At 38.6% G+C, this 21,842-nt stretch overlaps 1 protein-coding gene across 1 annotated transcript in view; it reads right to left on the bottom strand.

Annotated features, from left to right (window-relative positions):
* Positions 1 to 19,406, bottom strand: part of pcdh15a (protocadherin-related 15a) — a 264,071-nt gene extending 244,665 nt beyond the window's left edge. Inside the window, exon 1 of the mRNA XM_059358970.1 lies at positions 18,926 to 19,406. The gene's annotated coding sequence lies outside the window, so the exon portion shown is untranslated. The remainder of the gene's footprint in view (positions 1 to 18,925) is intronic.
* Between the last annotated feature and the right edge of the window lie 2,436 nt (positions 19,407 to 21,842).

Here is a 21,842-nt window from a genome sequence, read left to right as displayed (position 1 = left end):
TTGCACCACTGTAACTCAATAAAAACAGTGCTCAAAACATTTTGAGTCAATATTTTTACTTTATTTTTAACATTTCGACTCTCTCCAGTTTATTCTCAGAGTGCAAAAGATCATAAATTACCTACAATAAATCACCTTCTTAACTTTGACTTTGTTCTCATAATGCAAAATTTAAAAAAAAAAAATCTTTTTTCCCCCCTTTGTGCTTGTTCCTAATACCAGTTTATTGCTCTGTTGGCCTGCTGTTCAAAGAAAAGTAATTTCACCAAGCTGAGTGGAATAAATATTTGAGTGTCTTGCTTAACTCATGAAATCTTGGGATTAATTAATAAATATTTCAAGCTAATACACATATATAAATAAATCACGCTGGCTTCAAAATGCTTGCCACCTTCTGCAGTCTATGCAGTTTCTCCTAGCATTCAATTATTATTGATTCCATCTGCAGTACACTGTATGAGGTATATGTATACACTATCACGAGGCCTGTGTGGTCCTTGTGTGACTGTGCTGAAGTCTGTATGCAATCACTTGAGGTTTCGGCTGAGTGCTGGCAGGTTGACAGCCTGTGAGCACGAGGACCGCACTGGCTCCAGAATCCCTTTTTTCACCTCGAGTTGCTCATCCATCAGCATGAGACCTGTCCAGTGGTTTCACTTGGAATATATAGTAGCGCACCAGCAATCAGCACAAACAAGATGCCTTATTTCTAACAATTTGTTTCGGAAGCATTCAGTGATAACATTGTGAAAACAGAGTTTATTAAACAGTAGGTAGAGCTCCATTTGAGTGTAAAAGAAGATGGATGAGGGCAGGAAAGTTCAGCTCTAATAGGAGTAAAAATCCTCCGTTTCATCTAGCGGCGACATTGTCAAGAGGTGATGAGTGAGAGAGAGCGTAATTGGTTGTGAAATTGTCATCACACCTGCAAGACATTCTAACGCTGCTCCGGAAAGTGATAACCTTCACGATGGAATGCAAGGTTACCCAGCCATTTGCTCCCTCAGCCTGCCCGCTGAATAAATGCACTGTCAAACTTGAGGAAATATTTGTAAGAGGCCCCCGTTGTGGCTGTTATGAGAATGGTGTTTGCGCTTGCCAACTGTCTTTCGAATGCAAATGGCAGTTTTGGTGTATAAATAGCCCTCCGGCGTCTGGCGTTATCGGGGTTGTCAGGAGAATTCATAAGGGACGTACACGGGGGGAAGGATTAGACAAGAGCAGAGCGCTTTCTGGCAAAAGGTTTGATTTGGTGTCCTCACTAATGGATTTCCTGCGTAGAGCTGAATGAGGGAAAAGACTAGGACACGAAGGTGGCCGATGGAAAGTGAGAATATGACTTAGAATATGACTTTAGAAGTTTGCACTTGAACTATGTATAGTAATGAAGCTTCAACTGACTACTCTGATAGAGGAGATACAAATGTTTCTATTCATTGCAGTCAAGGAGGGTAAAAATGATTCATTCTCTGATGCATAACTGCAAGAAACAAGACAATTTAAAACTATAACAAAATATGACAGATGTCTGACTGTCTTCTGTTATACAAAACAGCTGCTGGTGAAATGAAGGACCATAGATTAATAGATTTTTACTTTTTGACTGGGATTTCAGCAAAACTCTTGATCATCTGGTATGGCCATGCAGGTTTTTTAAAATTTTTTTATTCAGTTTGATTATTCAATTGTCTGTTAGTCAGCCTAATGCAAAAGTGCATATTCATCTGGAACCTCTCAGTTCATTTTTGATATCCAGGAGGCATTATTAACCCTGCTGATTGGCCCGTTGGGTGCTTTAATGGTTGGAAATCAGTCTGAATGGGAGAATGACCAGACTCATCTGCCAGAGCAAATATAAATGAGCCCTGCAGATTCGTCTGGTTTCCAGGCTATTTGTCAGCAGGATTACAGAAAAAGACTACTGGCCCGATTTTCATCAAATTTGGTGAAGAGTGTGGGCCAAGGAGAACCAGAGCCAGACTGAAAAATTGGTATTAGTTTATCAGAGATATGTTGGTGACATATGAGATATGAGTAGCTTATGTGTTTCCAATATGCACAGATATATATATTTTTTTTTTCCAGAATAAAATGCAGGATAAGCACGTTCCAATTACTGTGGCAGCTCTCAAAATTGTCACCCTATAGTGTCCATCAACACAGGGCACAGGAACTTAAGAGTCACTGTGCTAAAATGCATCTGATGTCAAGAAATGTGGCAGCCATAAACCAGCACAAAAATGACAATTACCAACAAAAGTCACGATGCTCTAAACAGACACATTATATTCAAGTAACATGTTAATATATACAGTGTATAGACATATTTTATATCGGAATTTTCAACTCCATAACATCAAACCCATCAAATTTTGGATTTGATTCAATCCATGTGACGGACACATGAATCATCTTTCACTTCTGTTAACATTGTGGCGAGAAAGGGAACGGAACTTGTGTCGAATTCCATTTAATTCCATCTGATGAAATACATCTGAAGTATGAGCATATATGACTTGTCTCTCTTTTTTTTTTTTGCTTTTCTTGTCTCCAGTCGTCCCGAATTTCCATTTTTCAAAGCCTAGTGTGGCCTTGAGTCTACACAGACTTAGAAAATGTTACACTAGTAATTCAGAGTGAGTCTGTTCCATACTCAGCGTGAGCTCTCGGTCCGCCGCCTGAGGTAGGATCACATCTGCAATGCACAAAATGCAGTTTGAGGGTAATCCTTATGGAAAGAGCTGATGTTTAACTAAATCCATTCTTATTGTAACGTGCATTTAATTCTGTGCCAAGGCTTGAGAGATATCTGCAAATCTGTCTGTGGCACCTGCTGAATCAATGACACATTGTTAGCTTTAATGCATCTATTGTTCCTGATTTAATCTAAAGTGTCAGCTCTCCACACATGATATGTTCTCTGAAGAAGTGTGCTTATCGTGTGCTGCAAACCTTCATCAAAGCAACGGCGCATTTTTTTTTAAATCATGTTTTTGACTTTTGTGAAATAGACTGTTCTGGCAAGCTGCATTTCCAATCCATGTAGCAAGAAATGTGTTTATCCTCACACATGGAGGAAAAAACACTTATTTCACTGAACCAAAAAGTCATTTTCTCTATTGAATGTACTACCACTCACTGGTTAGGTAATGGGCCTTGACCATGTGCATTTACACGCTGCTGTAAGTCACAAGTGTCAGATCCCACATGAAGAAAAATACCCCATTCATTATCTTGCAGTGTGAAACAATATGCAGAAGCGCGGACATCTGAGACACATGGGAAGGCTCTTTACGCAAAAGGTTAAGGATTTCTGCTAAGCAGAGCAAAGTGCAGAAAAAAATATGACTTTATTTTTTTTTTTTCAATTTAATTGAGGCTCTTACATTAACTTCAAAGCGACAGACAAGTAATTCCCACTCTTTGCTGGTGTTCATTTTCCCAAGCTAAAACCTTGTCCTCTTCATTAAAAGCCCATCCCTCCTCATCCCCTTGAGCCTGTCATGTTCAAACAGTGTTCTCCGCTCCTTGCTAGGCTGGATTAATGAAATATTTGATATAAAATGTCAAAATAAGGAAAAAGCAGTGTGGACGAGGGACCACGGTGATTATCGCTTGGAGAGGGGATAATATAATGAGGTAAAGAAAAAAAAAGTTTCCTCTTCTTCCTTAACTATGGCCTGTGCTCTTCTGTAGCGCTTCTTAAAAGTTGAAATAGATTAAGAGTAGACGGGCTTGTCTTGAATTGCCCCGGTGTCCTCAGATATTTCTTGGTTCCTCGTTTTTATTGTGCTTTTTAAAAATACCAAATTGATTCCTCAGTGGCCATGGACGTCAATCTCAAATGTAACCCTGAGCAGTAAATTGTTTTCTTGTTCCTGTTCTTTTATTAGCTATGGCTTTGGTCATAGAGAGTGCCTGTTAGTTGCTAGCAGTATCTGCAGGCACAACTAGATTGCAGTATTCAACACACCAAGGATGTATGAATATTTATTTTCAATTTCCCTGATTCCGTAATTACTTTTACAGCCTGCGAACTATTCAGTAAAACTGCAATCAAAGGCGTAATCATAGGCTAAATTTAATTATTTTAATATAAATTTGAGCCACCAGCTTCATGTTAATGATCAATTTTGTTTATCCTGAATTGTGAAACACTTTGTAAAGTCTGCTTCAACATGGGCACTTTTGAAGGAATCAATTATCATCCTTCTGATGTTTAATAATGATGACTGACATTTTACCACTATTATGGTTCACATAAACATGATGAATTACTGTTACGAAAACTACAAACAGCCACAGCTGAGTGTTGTGACAGCTGTTCTGCAACCACTGGAGACCATCTCCAATTCAACACTTGTTAACACTTGAGTTTGAGGGTGTTTCTACATACACCTGTAGATATGGAAATGAAGCTGTGCACAATGAAAGATTTATAACATAGAATGAGGCATATGCACAAAATCTGAGAAAAAGAATATTTCTGTCTATGTGCGTACATGCAGTTTTAGTCGTAAATCTACAGAGACTTTTATCCATCTGGCTCCTGGTTTAAACATTTTTTTTCTACTGACATATTCAGACCACTCTTTGTACAAACTAATTAAAAAATTTTTTAAAAGCATATGCCGGCCTTAATGGTCAATGTTCCAACATTTAATTTCTCTCACTCTCCTTACTCCTAACATCAGAAATTACGCTAAAATGTTGACCAGTGAACACACCTGCATTCAGACTAAGTGGTGCAAGAGGAAGGATTTTAAAGGTGTAAATGCCAAAAATCCATTTGGCCACTGCTCAAAGTGGTAATTCTGGCATGGGCAGATTATGCGACAATGGGCTCTGGGCGCAGACATGCAAAATGCCCCACCAGCTCTTCTTCATAGGAGCAAAGAACAGACAGACTTTATAGTTGACTTTTTTGTTGTTTTGTTTATAGCTGTTATGCATCTAACTGTGGTTTTGTGTCTCTTTGAAATCGTTTTAGTCTTTTTGTAGTTATTTTTTGTCTGTGGTTTCACTCCCTTTTCATATTCACTGTGAGGAAGAGCCATGCTTCTTTGTGAGTGTCATCCTGTTTGGTATTTTTCTCTTTTTAGTGAATTTTGTAGGTGAAGGCCAGGGGAGGGGGCTGACACTTTTGGCTCCGGGCATTCATGAATTCTGGACTGCTCTAAATTGGCTGGCTTGCTGATATAGATGGTGAAACTAATACTTGCATCATTCACTACTATTACAGATGGAGACAAAAACGTATTCTTAACATTGCAATTTGGATTTATTGCAAGCACAACTAACTGCAAAAAACACAGCTGGATGATTACGAGCTATATACTGCACATTCAATAACACAACATTGCAGTGTGATTAAATCAGCTGAGATTCATTCTATTAGCGGCTACACAAAACCACTGACAGTGACCGCCATCTTTCAGAAAACTGAAAACCAAGTTTCTCATATAAACGCAGCTCAACAGGCACACACAGTTGGGTTTTTTTCCCTCCGTGTATTATTTCAGTCTTTGAAGTAAGTGTCTAATTATACGTTCCCCTTTCAGCAGCCACCCTGAAAGCTGAAAGGCCTGTAGTGGACTCTCATTATTCAGTGCCAAGAAATGGACTATGGTATTTCAGTCTACAAGCTCTTCACCAAGCATCTACGGTTATAGAGAGAGAGGTTAATTAGTTGAAGGTGCTCCTAATTGACTGACTGGACCACTCGTGACTCTCTCACCAATCAGCACTCAATGAGCAGGTCCACAGACACAGAGAAAGGAATTCTGCTGTCTTTGTGAAATTCCTGAGGTTAAGTTATTTCAACTACCAAGACACATTAAAAACCATATGTTCACAATTTCTTAAACTATTTAAAATAAAATAAAAATGCCAGTTATTTGAATGATTTATAAGCAAAACAAGCACAAAATGGAAGAGTTGTGAAGTCAATGAGGAAAGAGCAAGGTCAAGTATGTATCATTTCCAAAATGCTTGAAATATTCTGGCCTGACTTAACAAATTATGATCTGATCCTCGCCATTTGTCTCTTTCTTAACAGCCATTACCAATGTAGAAATGTCACCCAACCTGACACTCACATACACTTAATTCAGAAAAATGAATAAAAGAGATCAAGGCTTTTTCTGTGCAATTATCTTGAAATCTGACACTTTTCAACATGACAGATTTCCTCAAGTAGAAAATATGCATTATCAAGCATGCATTTACATGGCTGGACTCTTTCTCAAAATGACAGCAGTAAGCTGCAGGGTCTGCTCATTGTTGGGCGACTAATGGAGGACGTGTGTTACAGATGAGGCTGTACATTGGTTTTGATCAAGTCAAGCTCTACTTCATCTGACCTGATTATCTGCAGACGTCAACACAATGATGTCCTCTTCTTATGATGAATGGGTTTTATTTTTTAGGCCACATCAGTCACAAGTATGCTTTTATTAATATTCAATCTAAGAGTTTGCTACAGAAGGCCTTGTGGGGGGAAAAGGGACATAGTCTTTAAAGTTATGGCATTCCATAGAAAAATGTGACAGAAAAATCATGTGGGTGTCAAAACAAGCCCCACAAAGCAAAATGGCTCTTGAATTAATAGTCCATATCCAAAGAACTCTGGCCTCCAAATGGACTCTGTGACCTGAAATTAGGAGGCTTTATTTATTCTCACCTGAAAGTGAATTTAAGTGGCTTGCAGCTGAAAGCAACAACAGACTTTAGGCTCATTCTTCATTCATTTTATGCATTAAATCTCCATCTTGTACATTTTGAATTGTTGTTCTTTTTAGAGGGCAGAACACAACAGAAAATGACTGCTGTGAAGACTAACGTGTTACTTTTATACATACAGCTAAAAAATATCCAAGACTGGACAAAGGTGTGATGTTCAGTGTCTTAGAAGTCAAAGTATTGTTCGTGTGGCTAAAAGTATAAGGAAAATTTTATTTTGCAATGTAATCTACAGGGGGTGTTTATTTTTGTTTATCTACTGAACAATCAAAGTGATAAAACTTGTTTCACTTCAAATGCTTGATGGAGATAAAAGTTTAAAAAAGAAACATGCTCAGAAGTCCTTCTCTGCATGCAGCTAACAGTTGGATATTGTTTTCATGCAGAGAAACCCTTCAGGTAGGAAGTCTTTGAAGACTATCTCCGTCTCGAGATTAGCTGGTTAACAAGATATGTTGAGCCTAAATTGTTTATTATGTCACAAGAGTGAGAGATTGCCATATCAGCCTATGCTGAAGACATAACCTGGTCCAGACTGTGTAAAAAATGTTTCCCCCAATATTTCAGTGTTGTCATGCAAATAAAAAGGGAAGGATATAAATACAATTATTGTCAGAGCATTTTTACACATGTGAAGCTGCACTGACTTCAGGAAAGGACTAAAACCATACAACACGGTGAATTACTTAACATTTACATTTTCACTTGTATGGCTAAAAATACTTTAAACTATGAAATATTTTGGTATCGTTACCTTTTAAAATGCATTCAATACTGTAATGGTTGTCTATCATTTTAATATCTTCTACAAGGTCGACGATCCTTTGTATTAATTTGAATTGATCAAATAATATGTACTCTCAGAGTGCTGGGGTTATACACAGACCCAGAGCTAACTATTCCATGAATAATCAGAAATGTTAATGAAAGCGCCCACATATTAACTAAAACATTCACCAACAAAGCCAGAAGAACTCCGCCCATGTTGTTAATTTTCTTCAACTATTTTCTTTTGGCATATTCATCCAAACCCCCCTGGTTTTTCCTTGGATCCTCTCTCCAAAATAACCAAGAGTACTGAAGGATAAAAGACCTATGATGACGGTCAGATGCTAAATAAATACATCAAGATGTCAATATTAATAATAATATCAAAGTAGTTCATAGGAATTTAGGAGGAATGTGTGTTGCAAAGAACCTGCTACCAAGATAAACCTATTTCTCATTGCATAATTGCATTTCCCAAAAGTCAACTGTCTTCCATGTTTTATGAGCACTGCTCATGTGGACACTAATTAGCAATATTAATAATATAATTGATTTGCTTAGTGTTTGGCACAAGACACACTTGGAGAAAAGTCTCAACAGAGGCAGAGACTGAACACGTCAGCCTGGTTTCTCTATGAAGAGACTATTTTTAGAGCACAGTCGTGTGACAAAGATATAAAAACTGCCGAGTATTATAGAATGAAACATGGCTGTGTTAAAAAAAAAAAATGAATAAAGACTCTTATGAACATGAATATCCAAAGAAGACTGATGTGTCAGGTTTTATATAGATTTTGATTTACCAGTCGTAATTAGGATGGAGCCACTAATCACTTATTCTTGTCTTTACTTTAACTCACCATTTCGGTGAGCAGCTTTTAACACAAAACATTGAAACACCTCCTGTGTTTTTATGTGTTGATTTTGGAAAAACCTTAGCGAAAGCCAGCACACAGACCACTGCAAATAACTAATGCATGCAGATCAATTTCAGTACGCTGCACAGTCGTCAATGGCCATGTAGGATTTACCCGACATGCGACCTCGGTGGATATAATCAAAACCTGAGTGTGTCTTTATGACATTTACTAATGTATTCCACCATCACATTTGCTTTTCTCTCAAAAAATAAGGAACTCTTATGCAGATTTCAAAGCCATCGGCAGCCAACAGGCAAAAACAACATGACATCAGGAGGACTTTCAAGTATGTGAACACCAAGAAAGCAGCAGCAACAGCTCAGTCATACTGACGTGCTTCACCCCACCTCACCTGTACAAGAAAAAGAGCTATGTGGGATTCTTTATTGACTACAGTTCAGTGTTTAACACCAGTTCCCCCCAAGCTCATCATAAAGCTCAAGGACCTGGAATTAAATACCTCACAGTGCATGGTGATCCTTGACTTCTGACCGGCAGACCCCCAGGTGGTGCGGATGGGCGGAAAAAGCTCTCCCACTCACAATGGAGCACCCCTGGGCTGCGTTTCGAGCCCCCTGCTGTACTCTCTATACACACACACGACTGTGAAGCCACTTTTCAGCTCCATCATCATCCAATCTGCTGAGGACACAGATGTGGTGGGCCAGGTCAAGGATAACAATGAAGCAAGTAGAGGCCTGACCCAACCTCCTCCAATATGTCAGCAAGACTATAGAACTGTTAACGGACCGTTGGAAGAAGCAGGGATGGAATCACGCCCCCCTTAATATAAACAGGTCCTAGGCAGAGAGGGTGGACAGCTTCAAGTGCCCTGGTGTCAACATTGCAAGGGCCAGACTTGGTGGCTGACTCACTGGTGAAACAGTCTCAGCATGCATTCTCACCAGACTCAAAAGGAAATTGCAGGTATTGCTTCAAATACTGAGGAATTTCTATTCCTACGTCATCAATAGCATCCTTGGCGGCAATTTTAATTATCATAGCTATGCTGATGACAACTTCTCATTTCACTGCCCTCTGATCATGTGAATGCCATAAACGAATTTATTGTTTGGCTCTTAACATCTTACAGTGGAGTTGTCCTGAGCCGGCTGGACTCATACATCTGCTGCAACCATCACAAAATCATGCCACATATTTCTGGTCCTCAGAGACATCCATTAGCCACCCACTTCTTACAGAAGACAATTTGATCCTCCTCCTCATAGTATAAAAAAAGCTTTTAATGGTTTTGCTCCACAATATAGATCTGACATGCTCCCATTTTAGAAATCCATCAGATGTCTCAGGTCACAGGGCACCAATTTTCTTGACGTTCCTAGAGCATTTTCAAAGTCCAAAGAGATTACATATAGTATTTATAAACCGGAAGAATATAACAGGACTTACACTGAGTGTAGACATGCAGCAATATGTTCACTTTAAAGCTATCTAAAGACCATAGCATTTTTGTTATACATTCACAAACTGCATCCCATCAAATGTATAAATTAGAATTAATAACTTAATAAACGTTGGCTAGTCAGTCTGTACTATATGAGCTAGTTTATGCAATTCAAGAACTTGATCAGACTACATTTTCTTGACGTTTTATGTTCTCTGTCCTTAAATTAATGTTTTATATGCAGGTCAGATCTTTAATAAGCCGTACTGTCTGGGGTAAAGTTATCAGCAGTCGTCTTAAAAGACAAGACGATGATCAGATATAATTGTGGTTAATGTCTCGGTGAAAATACAAAAAAGAGGTTTAGTTTAACAGCAAACAGAATACATTTTTCCTCCTACACAAAACTGCTTTTGGAGTGGAGTGGAGTGGAAACAAATGTATCATGCAAGATGTTGCTGAATGCAAATAAAGCATCTACTTTATTTAGACGCTTTGACTAAAATGCTACATTTGTTTCGATTTACATCTGAATAACTTGCACGGTTCCAGTTTTGATATCTTATCTTTTGGATTTTAAATACAGTTGACATAAACTGGCTTCATGAGAAAATCTAACATTTCAAAATGCTTGGTAAGATTTTTGGTGTACTACCATACAACCACATACAGATCCTTTGCTTCTGCCCTTCAGTATGACCCATAGGAGTGTTTCCTTTATTAGCAGCAGTACAAGTGGAAGGAGATCAACACATCCTCACACCTAAACATAACATATGATCACAGCTTGGTTATATATAGGCACCAACATTTCTTGATAAGGTTGAGTAAAAGATTATAGTTGGGCTAAAATCAGTAGCCTACAGTCATAAGTATGTGACAAAGTTACATATGTGACATAACAACATGATTATGCAACATAACTTTGCTTACAAGTTAACCTTAAAATAACTCAATGTTGACTTTTAGTTCACATGTTACATGAACAGCAGTCTCCTGGTTCCTATGTTGGTTGGACCCATCTATCACCCTACGCAGACTTTGTCACTCTTTATACTCAACTGTCACTTAACATCCTCCTTTGCTCCAGTCATAGCTACTTTGGCCACTAGAGGTTGCCACAAAAAAAAAAAGCTAGATAGTTATAGGTTATAATAAGCTGCATGTCCAAATGACCAATGGGGTTAGGTGGAAGGGTAGTCTTGTAATTTTACTCTTTGAAGAAGTTTTATTTAGTAATATCACCAACCAAAACGTTGGCCAAGATAATTAAAGTTTACTAGAAAAAATTGATTTGGCACAGAAATAAATCAGATTGCTGTCAATCAACCAGGCTTTGGCTCAGTTGGTAGAGCAGTAGCACACTGATCGGAAAGGTCGGTGGTTCGATCCCTGACCATGGCAGCCTACATGTCGAAGTATCCTTGGGCAAGATACTGAACCAAATGGCTCCCAATGCTGTATTCATCGGTGTGTGAATGGATTCCCAATGGCGGCAGTGTGCCCTGGTAGCCTCTGCCACCAGTAAGAATGTGTGTGTGTGAACGGGTATAAAAGCGCTATATAAAGTGCAGACCATTTACCATTTAACCAGTTAGAGCAGATTTTCTCAGAAAATATCTTAAAATGTTTGTGCACATTTAGCTCGTCTTGCTGTCCATCCTTGTAATTTGAAATTAAGCAGCTGACTCCATGTGGAAAAGGTTGCTTAAGTCTTTCTTTCAATTTCTCCTCAGCTACTTTTGACACTACCTTGAGCGTTAACGCTCCAAGTGTGTGATTATTTTCAGCGTGGTGAGAAAAAGACCTTCAGATTATCTATGACTTAAAGCATAATCAGTGAAATGTCACTGGAATCACATATCGTGCTCCTACAACCTGTGATTGCCTCTGAGCTCTGTGGCATTGTGTGCATCTTACTATTTTTAGGCTTGAAATGGATATTCAAGGAGAGCTGTGTATGTGTGTGTCTGTGTGTTTGAGTACGTGTTCAAGAGGGAGAGCGAGAGAGCATGAGAATTGGAGATGTTTTATTGGTAAGGTAGGGGGGCGGATCTTATGTGCTTCAGAAATCATGCCTCCGAGACTAAAATCCTTCACAGTCCTTAGCAGGTTGCCCTGGGTCTTGATGCTTTTTAATTTATGTGATATTGCCAATAGTGTAGCCTAGATGTTGGGAATTGTTGGAAATTCTGAATAAATATAAATTGATACATTTCAGTTCCAGCATCATTATACTGATGGTGCTTCTCCTGGCAAGGCTGTTTGAGTGCACAGCTCCAACATAAATGCCGGGCTTGTCAGATGGAGCATTCATTGAGTGTATCCTTGAGTTTACAAGCATCCGAAGTTACAAAATGACCTGTGCAAAATAGGAGTAGCAGATGTAGGAGTGTGTGTTCTTGTCTGCTACTGTGTCTTATTTTTTGTATATTGCCACTGGAGGGGTCATGACACATAATGTCTGTGATTTTGAGCTGCTCTTACCAAGATTTTATATGAACAGATAAATATCATCACCATCCTTTACAAGCTCTAAAAATCCACTTTAAACTACCTACCCAAACAACACAAAGGCAAAAGAAAACAACTAGCTGGTGAAAATAGTGGAGTATTTAGCAGCTAGAGATCTTTTCTCAGATGGTGGAGCCCAAAACAGAGCAAAGAGGAGTAAAAACTGAAGTCCAAGGTGATAGTATTTTGTCAAATTGTGCTTATAGCTTATTGTACTGCCCCCAAGTGGCCAAAAACTTAATTAATGTTAGTTTAAAACAGGTGTAGGAGAATCTTTGTCAATTAAAATTGCAATGTAAGTTTTACTGTTACATACCAACATAACTAAATGTTTTGATGTGCTATTCTTTTTAAAACTTTTTTTTCTCAGTGATCAATTTCCAGGGATATTAAAGACACACTGATTTGTTTCAGCAGTAAACAGCACATCCAAACCCAGACTCCTTACACGCCTCACTGTTTATGTTTTGAATCTAATGACTTGTTTGATAATGTAATATATTTCACAATATTCTAAAAATCATATAATCACGGTGTGTATAGAAGCAAGGTCACAGTAAGCCCATAAAATCGTACAGTTAAGATACAGAACACATAGCATATCAAGCCACACCAGCCACAGTTAAATAGTCTTGCTGAAGTGTGAAATTAAAACATGGCCACAATGTTATCAGTCCAAACCTAAAAAATGGTGCAGCCAACGTTTAGTCAAGCTATTTATCATAGTATGATAAATCACATCCTTCCTCTCTATTTACTTTTTGTACAGCAGTATTTACGCAGAGCTGGGGCAAATATTAATTCATGCAAATATAATTTAAATCAGCAAACACATGGACACTTGTAGACTTCCTTGCAAATTACAGTTGAAAATAATCTGCATATGATTCTCTCAAACAGTTTCGCCTGAAAACTTGAGCTGTCAGACATTCCTTAAGCAAAACATGAAAAATGATAAATTCCTTCCAAGGGCAGCTGCTAAAGGGAGACGAAGCTTAGTGTTAACTGACTGGTGCACTGGTTTGATCCTGCTCATTAGATGGACTTTAACTGAAGGGCAAGTAAACAGAAAACAGCTTTGAGCCTCTAATTATTGATTCAAAGGGCAAAAGGCCAACAATATCAACAGCGTGATAACTGCTCATTTTTAGCTTTTGCAGCTGGTGTAATTGGCAAGTTGGTATTGTAGTTTGACACTTTTATTAAAATGGGCAATTAAATAAAGAGGAAACACTATTATGCAGCCATTTTCATTACTGACAGACACATCCACTTCAACTTTTATATGAAGGAAAGTTTACACAATAGTTCTGCACACATAGCTTCCATACATCAAGGATGTCGGCTTCCTTTGAACAACTTTTATGCATTTTACTTTTATGGTGGAAAGGTCTTTATTTATAGAAAGAAAAACAGGGACAAGGTGACAGTTCAAAATATAAAAATATAATGTGATATTATGCACAAAAAAGGCTCAAAGGCATTCTGTATTGTTTTCAAACATTTATTCTCCTATAAATCAACTTTCCTCATTTAATGCAAGGTAAACTCTTCTGTGACTCTTCTTCTCTTTTATTTCTTTGTTTGGGGACATTTGCATATTATAATAATAATATTCACATGATCAATATTAATTTATAAACTTCTGTACTTTAAAAGCATGTACGCGTTTCAGCAGATTTCTGCTCATGTTCAAACTGTCTGCTCATTCAATATTACCCACATATCTGTGTTCTCTGAGATTTAGAGAATCCAGAAGTGATATATTTTAAAAAAACAAAAAGTTTAATACTGTGAGAATATATTTATAATTTAATTAAGATGAAGCCAAAATATTTCCAAAAGTTGTCATATTATGACAATGAAGTCGCAATGAATTTGTAATATTCCCAAATATGAACTGTGGTGCGGGATCTCCTTATACGTATAGCATGTTTAGCAATGATTTTTTTGTATTTTATATATTGGGCGACAGGGGGCATTTGAAGCATATTTGAATACTGGTGAGGTGGATGTGTCATAGCAATACATGCATATTGGGGAGCTAACCAGCACGCTGTTGACCACTGCCCTTCTTAAAAAGAAATACATATTTCTTTTAAGATGCATGTTTTTTTAAAATAACCACTTGATACAAAAGCCAATAATTATCAAACATAATTGTCCAACACTTAAAACTTCTTTCTCTCGACAAGCCACTGCTGCCCAGTCAGCAGTAGTTACTGTAGTCCAAATTCAGAGACTTAACAAGAGGGTGAAAGCACAGGAGGAACAAATTGCCCTTCAGGATTCTGAAGGAATCTACTGTAGATTTTCTGACTGTGCTCCCTACTGCAATTCAATCTGTCCTTTAACTAAATCTAAAAGAATGGATTCCAACAAATTTGTAATAAAATGACTTCATCAACTTGAAGAAGAACAAAACAGTTCTTATCTGAGATCAGGGGAACAGCATGGACAGAACTATTCATTGTGTTTGAGAGTGACAAGAGAGGAGAGATAAAGCAGCAGGAAAGAATAAGAGAAGGAAGGCACAGAATAGATCTGCAGTGCATCCATATGCATGGGTCTTTCATATTCATATCAAGTTCCCTTTCCATTAATTTTGAGACTATTGGTGTTGGCACACTGAGATAACTTATATGAAATCATCTTCTCCCTTCATGCTTCAGTGGGGACTCGGACAAGATTTCTGCTCCAGCCGACAGCCATGACAGGTCGTCAAGTCCGACTTGGACCTAATGCAGCTCCAAGCCTTTGGCTATACACCTCCAGACCAAGCTGATGAAATGTTGTGAACTTGACCTGTAGGTCAGAGCAGCCCATGGGTCTTTCCGAAATGAAAAACAAAATATCCTCTGAATCTTTCCTCCCAATGATTACAGTTTTATTGTATCTTTAATATGTATTTTAATATGATTTATCTATAATGCAATAGCTTCTATAAACAAATTATGCATATGAATGTAGACGCTGGAGGCTAAGGCATAACATTTTGGAAGCCTTCTGGTTTCCGTTTGTAGTCTGAGGAATATTGACCAATCATATTTCAGCATTTGGAATGCATTAGACAAATGCAAAAAAAAATTTTTAACAACAATTTAGCTTTATATCAGCTTAGCTAGAATAGCTTAACTGGCTAGTCATGAAACAATTAAGTCACAAACATCGCCTCTCAACTCCAACTCCATTCTATCGTCTTAATTTGCTAATCAGACTGTAAACAATAAACGTCGCACTCAAGAGAAAGCCTTGGCCCGGATAACTATTATCTGAATATCTACTGGTTACACTGGAACCACAGAAGCTAACTGTCATCAGATCAATAGCTGATGGGTCCTGGTATTGACAATGTAATGACTATAATCAATTAACTAGTCCATATTGGTGCAATGGTACGGATGTGGCCGCTGAGTCTCAACACAAGGGACTTTAAGAGGTGTATCTTAAAATGTGTAGATCGGGGCTTTACAGAACAGAAAATAATACACACAAGTCTTGACTGATTCTGTTTCATCACAGTAATCCCTGAAATAAAAGTTAAACTCAGTCAACTCATAGTTCTAAGCATGGACTGATGCACACTATACACAGTATGTCCTTTAAGTTGTGAGTTAACAGCAACTTTCACAGAACCGGCAGCAAATTTGAAGGTGTAACATCTTAAAAGTGAGGGGAAATAATCAGTGCTGAGCAGTGTAATCCAACTACTGCAGCCACTTGTAAACTTTTGCACTTCAGTGTGTCAACTTCCATTGCACTCCTTAAAAGTTCCTCTTATTTGTTCGACTCCTCAGATGAATTTCTTTGTTACTCCCTCGTGGTTGCTCTTTTCTGCTTATTTCCTCTCTCCCTTTCCCTCCAAACAAAGAGACTATACGGCCTTGATCACTTCTACCTGACACAAAGCACAGGCAGCCATTAGTGCTCTCTATTTTTTTTGTGCGTGACTCCTCTCTGTTACTTCTTTATTTCCCAGAGCAATGGAGGATCTGTCTCTCTCACTGGCCCTGGACAGAATACTGCAGAGCATTGCAATTTCACACACTCACGACAGATAAATCTTTCTGCTTGGCTGGCCATGAATCTTCTGGGGCTGAGTGGCCACACAGTGTGGCACTGTTGCACCTGACGTTAGAAGCTGCACCCTTTGAAACTTGGGATGCACCTGCGTTACTTTCAAATGCCTTTTATTTATTTATTTTGTTCCATCTAGGGTACAATTAAAGAAAATGAAAAGGGCCCGGGGGGTTGTGAACAAGTCAGGTGTGATTTTGTTAAATATGCATCTAATTGTAGTTCTGCTCTAAGCAGAGTAAACAAAATCAAACTGACTACATTAGTTTGGGTTAATATTAAGGTGCATGCCATGCAATACAAACTAAAGTATCACCAAAATAGCATTCTAGATATTATCAGTTTTTGGATTTACACCATCTCTTTGCAACCCTCACACATACACTACCAGTATTTCGAGTGAGGACATATCTTTAACCTTCAACAAATTAACCTTTAGTTTCTTTCCGAGCTGGCTTTCAACCCTCTTCCATACCCCTCAATCATTAGATGCTATCCCACTGAGCGAGCCATGACAATGGGCTGCCTATGGAGCAGGACACAGGCAGAATATCAATGGAGTCTGGCTGGCCTGAGCCACGCTACTCTTCATCTCTCATTTCCCAAATGTGAGCCTCTGGAAAAAAACTGGCCCAAACCTAGACTGATGAAGACATCCTTTAGCAATGCTTTTAAGTATTCCCCGCACACTTCTAGGGCACAACCCAAACCTGTGGCTGTTGGGAACTGGAGTACACGAAGAACAACATCACATCACAGAAGGGAAGAGAGAGGGGAGACTATTTTAAACACACTCCTGTTCTTGATGCTCACTATAAGCAGCATGTACTATAATATTAATCTTGCCGATCAACTCTGCTAGATGAATGCCCCGCAGCAACACAAGTACAGTCAAATTAAGATGCATGTCAGGATCAGGCAATAAATGTGTGCTATGATCCTCAGGGAGGGCTAAAAACTTAAAGGGACAGTTCTGCCCAAAATGAAAAATACACATTTTCTTCTGTAGAGGTGTAGTGCTATATATCAATCTAGATTGTTTTGCTGTGAGTTGCAGAGTGTTTGAGATATGAGGCATAGAGATGTCTGCTTTCTCTTGAAAATAATGGAACTTGATGGCACTTCCCCTGTGGTGCTCAAAATGCCGAAAAAGAAGATTTGAAAAACTCAACAGCAATGTCTCTTTCCATGAATCATTACCTGGTTATTCAAGATAATTCCCAGACCTTATTGTGAGCAATTTTATGTAGGAACAATACTAGAAAGAAACAGTAGCAATTTTTGGCACTTTGAGCGCCACAAGTGAAGTGCTATACAGTTCCATTATATGCGAGAGAAGGGAGACATCTCTATAGTGCTACAGGTAAGAGGAATATACATTTTTGATTTGTCCCCTTAAACTTGACTAAATGTGTTAGTGGTCTAAATCAAATTGCACTGAGCTGGGTGTCGCACACTTGGTTTCTTCATTCATACAATTCAATACTAGACTAAACTAATTTACAATGGCTTTTGTGCTTATACCTTTGGTCTTCAGATGAGTGCTATTGTACAGTACAGATCAATAGACTGAACTTCAAGGCATGAGACAATGCATTTACTCTGCTGTGCAATAAATGAGCTTCTTCTGCCCTCAGTTTGGTCCAGATAATATAAGTTAATCAAATAAAGTCTATCTTGAAAAGTGTTTTCTTATGATTGACTGTATTTTTGGTGAACTATAAAATTATTTCAGCCGTTGCAGAAATAGTCTGCTATAACTTAACATTATGAAATGCTGCTTTTCTTTACAGAATAAATGGCATGCTCTTTGGTCTAACATTAATGTTGATCCCCAAACAAGAGTATATCCTATCTGGAGCATCTCCATGTTATACATCTTATGACAGGAACGATGTTTCCCCTTCGCTTCTGGTGTAGTGAGAGCTAAAAATGATGACACTGCCCTAGACTATCCAAATCACATGTGTCCCTTAGTGGCACTCCGAGGAAGGGAAGCACCGAAAATCATCTTCGATGCTCTGATCAGAGTGGGTCGAGGCGTTTTATAGCAGCTTTTACCCTGCTATTAAAACATGAACGCAGACTTAAATACGAATCCTTTAAGTATTGATCGTCTCTGAATTGGTGCACATTTTGAAAATTGCAGTGCCTTCATGCGTATGGAGCGTTGTTTCTTCAAAGCGCTTGAGTAGGCTGACGTGTTAAGCGTGTGAAATGATGTGCATGGTCCCTGGATAAAGCCGTACAACGTGCAGCATGAGGGATAACCATCCACTAACATAATGCCTGTCATATATATGCAGATTTCGATTATAATATCTAAAAGGATTGCTATGGCACCTGCGCGTAACCGGCTCCGATAAAGGATGTCGTTTACCAAATACCAACTGCAATGTGTTCAGAGTGGATTAAGCTGTCTGGCACAACTTTACATAATGTAATTAATCCCAACATCAGAAAAAAAAACTCACTAATAATAATAAAATTACCCCCTTACCTCACGGACGCACCCGCTGTATTCCAAGTGCACCAAAGGTCATTGCGCAAATATTCAGAGGACAAGATGTAGGAGTGATGAGAAGTAGGTTAGACTGCACAATACCTAATCCAGTTCTTAGTGTCCTTCAGACGTCGTCAACCCTCTAATCTTCAAAGCGAGAGGGGTCGGAGCCTCCCGGGCGCTCACAGACTCCGTTTCTAATCTCACCACTGTCAGTTCACGCGTGTGGCTCACTTTGCCCTGCGCAGCCGGTGAGGCAAACTTGTCCGCGTTTATTTCACCAATGCAGGCGACCCTGCACAGAAATGTTCACGTTTTCCAATGAATAAGTGGAAAGGTCTGGTCGATCTCCAGCGCGGAAACCCGTTTACCATTCCTGACAGGTGACAAGTCCAACCACCCGCTGAAAAGATTCACACATCATCCAGCGGGATGTGGAGACTGCCGGAGCCATAAAGCGATTCTCCGGGCAGATTAACCCATGCGTTGTGCTGGTTTCTCCCCCCTAAACCACTTCCTCTTTTCTTGCGCTCTGGCGCCACCCAAAGTTGTCCTGGAGAGTTTTATCCACACGCAGGGATACCCAAATGTCTCAATGTCCAGCCCTCCTGTAACCACATTTGGGCCAGTTGATAGGATTTTGATTTTGAGACACACCTTCCGAGATTGCTTTTGTCATTGGCTTGTCATATGGTGCAGAAATTTGATTCCATTCTCATATTGTTATTCTACTCGGAGCATCAAATGAATTAAATATCAGTGAGATGGAACTAATCCAAATCTCTCTGGAGCCTCACTGAATGTAGAGCTGGATGGTGTTGTGAACTTTTGAGCCAAATAATAAAACATCTCAGAACGTGTTACGGCTGCAGCCAGTTCTTAATATTGCTTCGAATCAGTTTTGCTGTTGTCACATTGCCAGTCACTAATTGTTCCCGACATCCGAGAACGTGCTGTGCTGTCCCTCCGAGCACAGCGTTTCCTGTCTTTAGCCGTCACGTGACAGTCACACCCACCTGCGCACCTGCTCTCAATTCCCTAATCAGCTCTGCAGCATTTAGGCTGTGCACTTTCTCCACTTCCCAGCAGAGTCCTCAGTGTTTACTGCACCTGTTGTGACTGTTTGTCTCCTTGTTTCTTTATAGCTAACCCCCCTGACAGACACTGTTTTGAATAAACCCACATAGTAAACATAGTTTTAAAAGAATATTAATTAAAGCTTACTATTTGAAAGGAATAAAGTCACAGGCATGGATGAGTAACAAGTAAGTGTGAGACGGTTTATGCCGTTTAAATGGCGATTATGCATGTGTTCAGGAAGTATACTGGGCATAAATGAGACTTAGATTATACTGCATGAGTTGCAAATTTGTCACCAGATGTGAAAAAGTATTCTTCAAGAATTCAAGGGAAAACAGGGTGAGTAGAAACTGATAAGCAAATGGTCAGTTTGAGTTGAGTTGCATTTAGCTCCAAATTTGGTAGTCACCCTGGTGACCTCAATGTCCTCTTAAAACATATTTTACACTGTTTTTGCACCTTAATACTTTGCTAAATTTATGAGAAATGCAAATAAATGTGGTTCTGATTGTATTTTGTAAGTCAGCTACACAAAATGCATGGCTTCTGTTCGGTGTCTACTGGAAATTTCTCATTTTGCTTTTATTTCTTGAATTATTTTTCAATATGATTACAGTTGATGGCCTATTTGACTCTATCTCATATTCTCATTTAAACATGACCAAGCACAATGTTCTGTCCATCTGTGTTATGTCTTGTGACTGACATCGTGGGACATAAAGATGCTTATGATATGTGCTAGTACTCATGAGGTCACTTACATGATTTCATCCTATGGACTGTGAGTACACAATCTCTTGTTTTTTGTCTTTTTGTTCCTGTAATCTTGTGATTGTTTTTAACCTTGCTGCATATCAAACGCCCTGATTTCTGGTGACCAGGGTTCATTGCCCATCTAATTCTTGTTGTGTGCTTTGAGTCCTCTGCAGAGTTAACATTTAATTTGACAGAAATACAAAGTGTTTTTGACTCTGTGCTTTATTCAACAGAAAATGCCACCTCAGGTCTCAGAGATCCCACCTAAAAAACATTAAATATAATGGATTTTCATTCTCTTTATCTGATTACAATATTTTTTATGCAGCACATTTCCTCCGAAACCCCCTTAAAAGTCTATTTAGATTTTGCTTTTTAATTTTTGTAAAAGTTTGTTCAAAAAGGTTTTAACAGGGAATTTTTCAATCTCTGGGATGTAATTGATCACAAACTGAGTAAATAAGTAATCTCTGTAGGATAACATAGTTAATTTCCTTTATTTCTCAGTGTCTGAAAACACAAATCTATTAATGTCCATATATAACATATGACCTAAACATGTCCCCTCCCCCACCTTGTTGCGTAATAAAATGTTTTATGGTCATTTTTGACGCCTTTTAATACATTTGCAGGCCAAGTTTGTGGCAAAGGGTTTTAAAGAGGTCAGAATAAAAGGGGGACAAAAGGTTGACTTTTCAATTATTTTCTCTCATACTCAAGATAAGAGATAAAATGATTAAATTGAATACCTGTTATATTCATATAACATATTCATATTCTTTTTTACAATTGTTGTTGTCAAATTTCCAGTTGGTCTGTTTGTTTCTTGTTTGCATACATATAAGCACAAAGTATCTGCTGTTGCTTCTAAATGACCGGTTGTTGAAAATGGGGTAGAGTCACCCTCAGATACACAATTTATAGCTGTCTGGGAGCATTATGAAATTTCAGCTCATGTTTGAGTAAGAAGGAACTGTGTGGAACTTTAGTGTGCTGTGTCTACAAATGTTGACGATCTGCATAATATCTATCCATCAGGCAGGATTGGAGAGATCACTCAAGATTTGTCTATTTGTTT

Source organism: Centropristis striata, chromosome 20, assembly GCF_030273125.1.
Source record: "Centropristis striata isolate RG_2023a ecotype Rhode Island chromosome 20, C.striata_1.0, whole genome shotgun sequence".
NCBI lineage: Eukaryota > Metazoa > Chordata > Actinopteri > Perciformes > Serranidae > Centropristis > Centropristis striata.
This window is presented reverse-complemented; position numbering and strand designations above follow the sequence as displayed.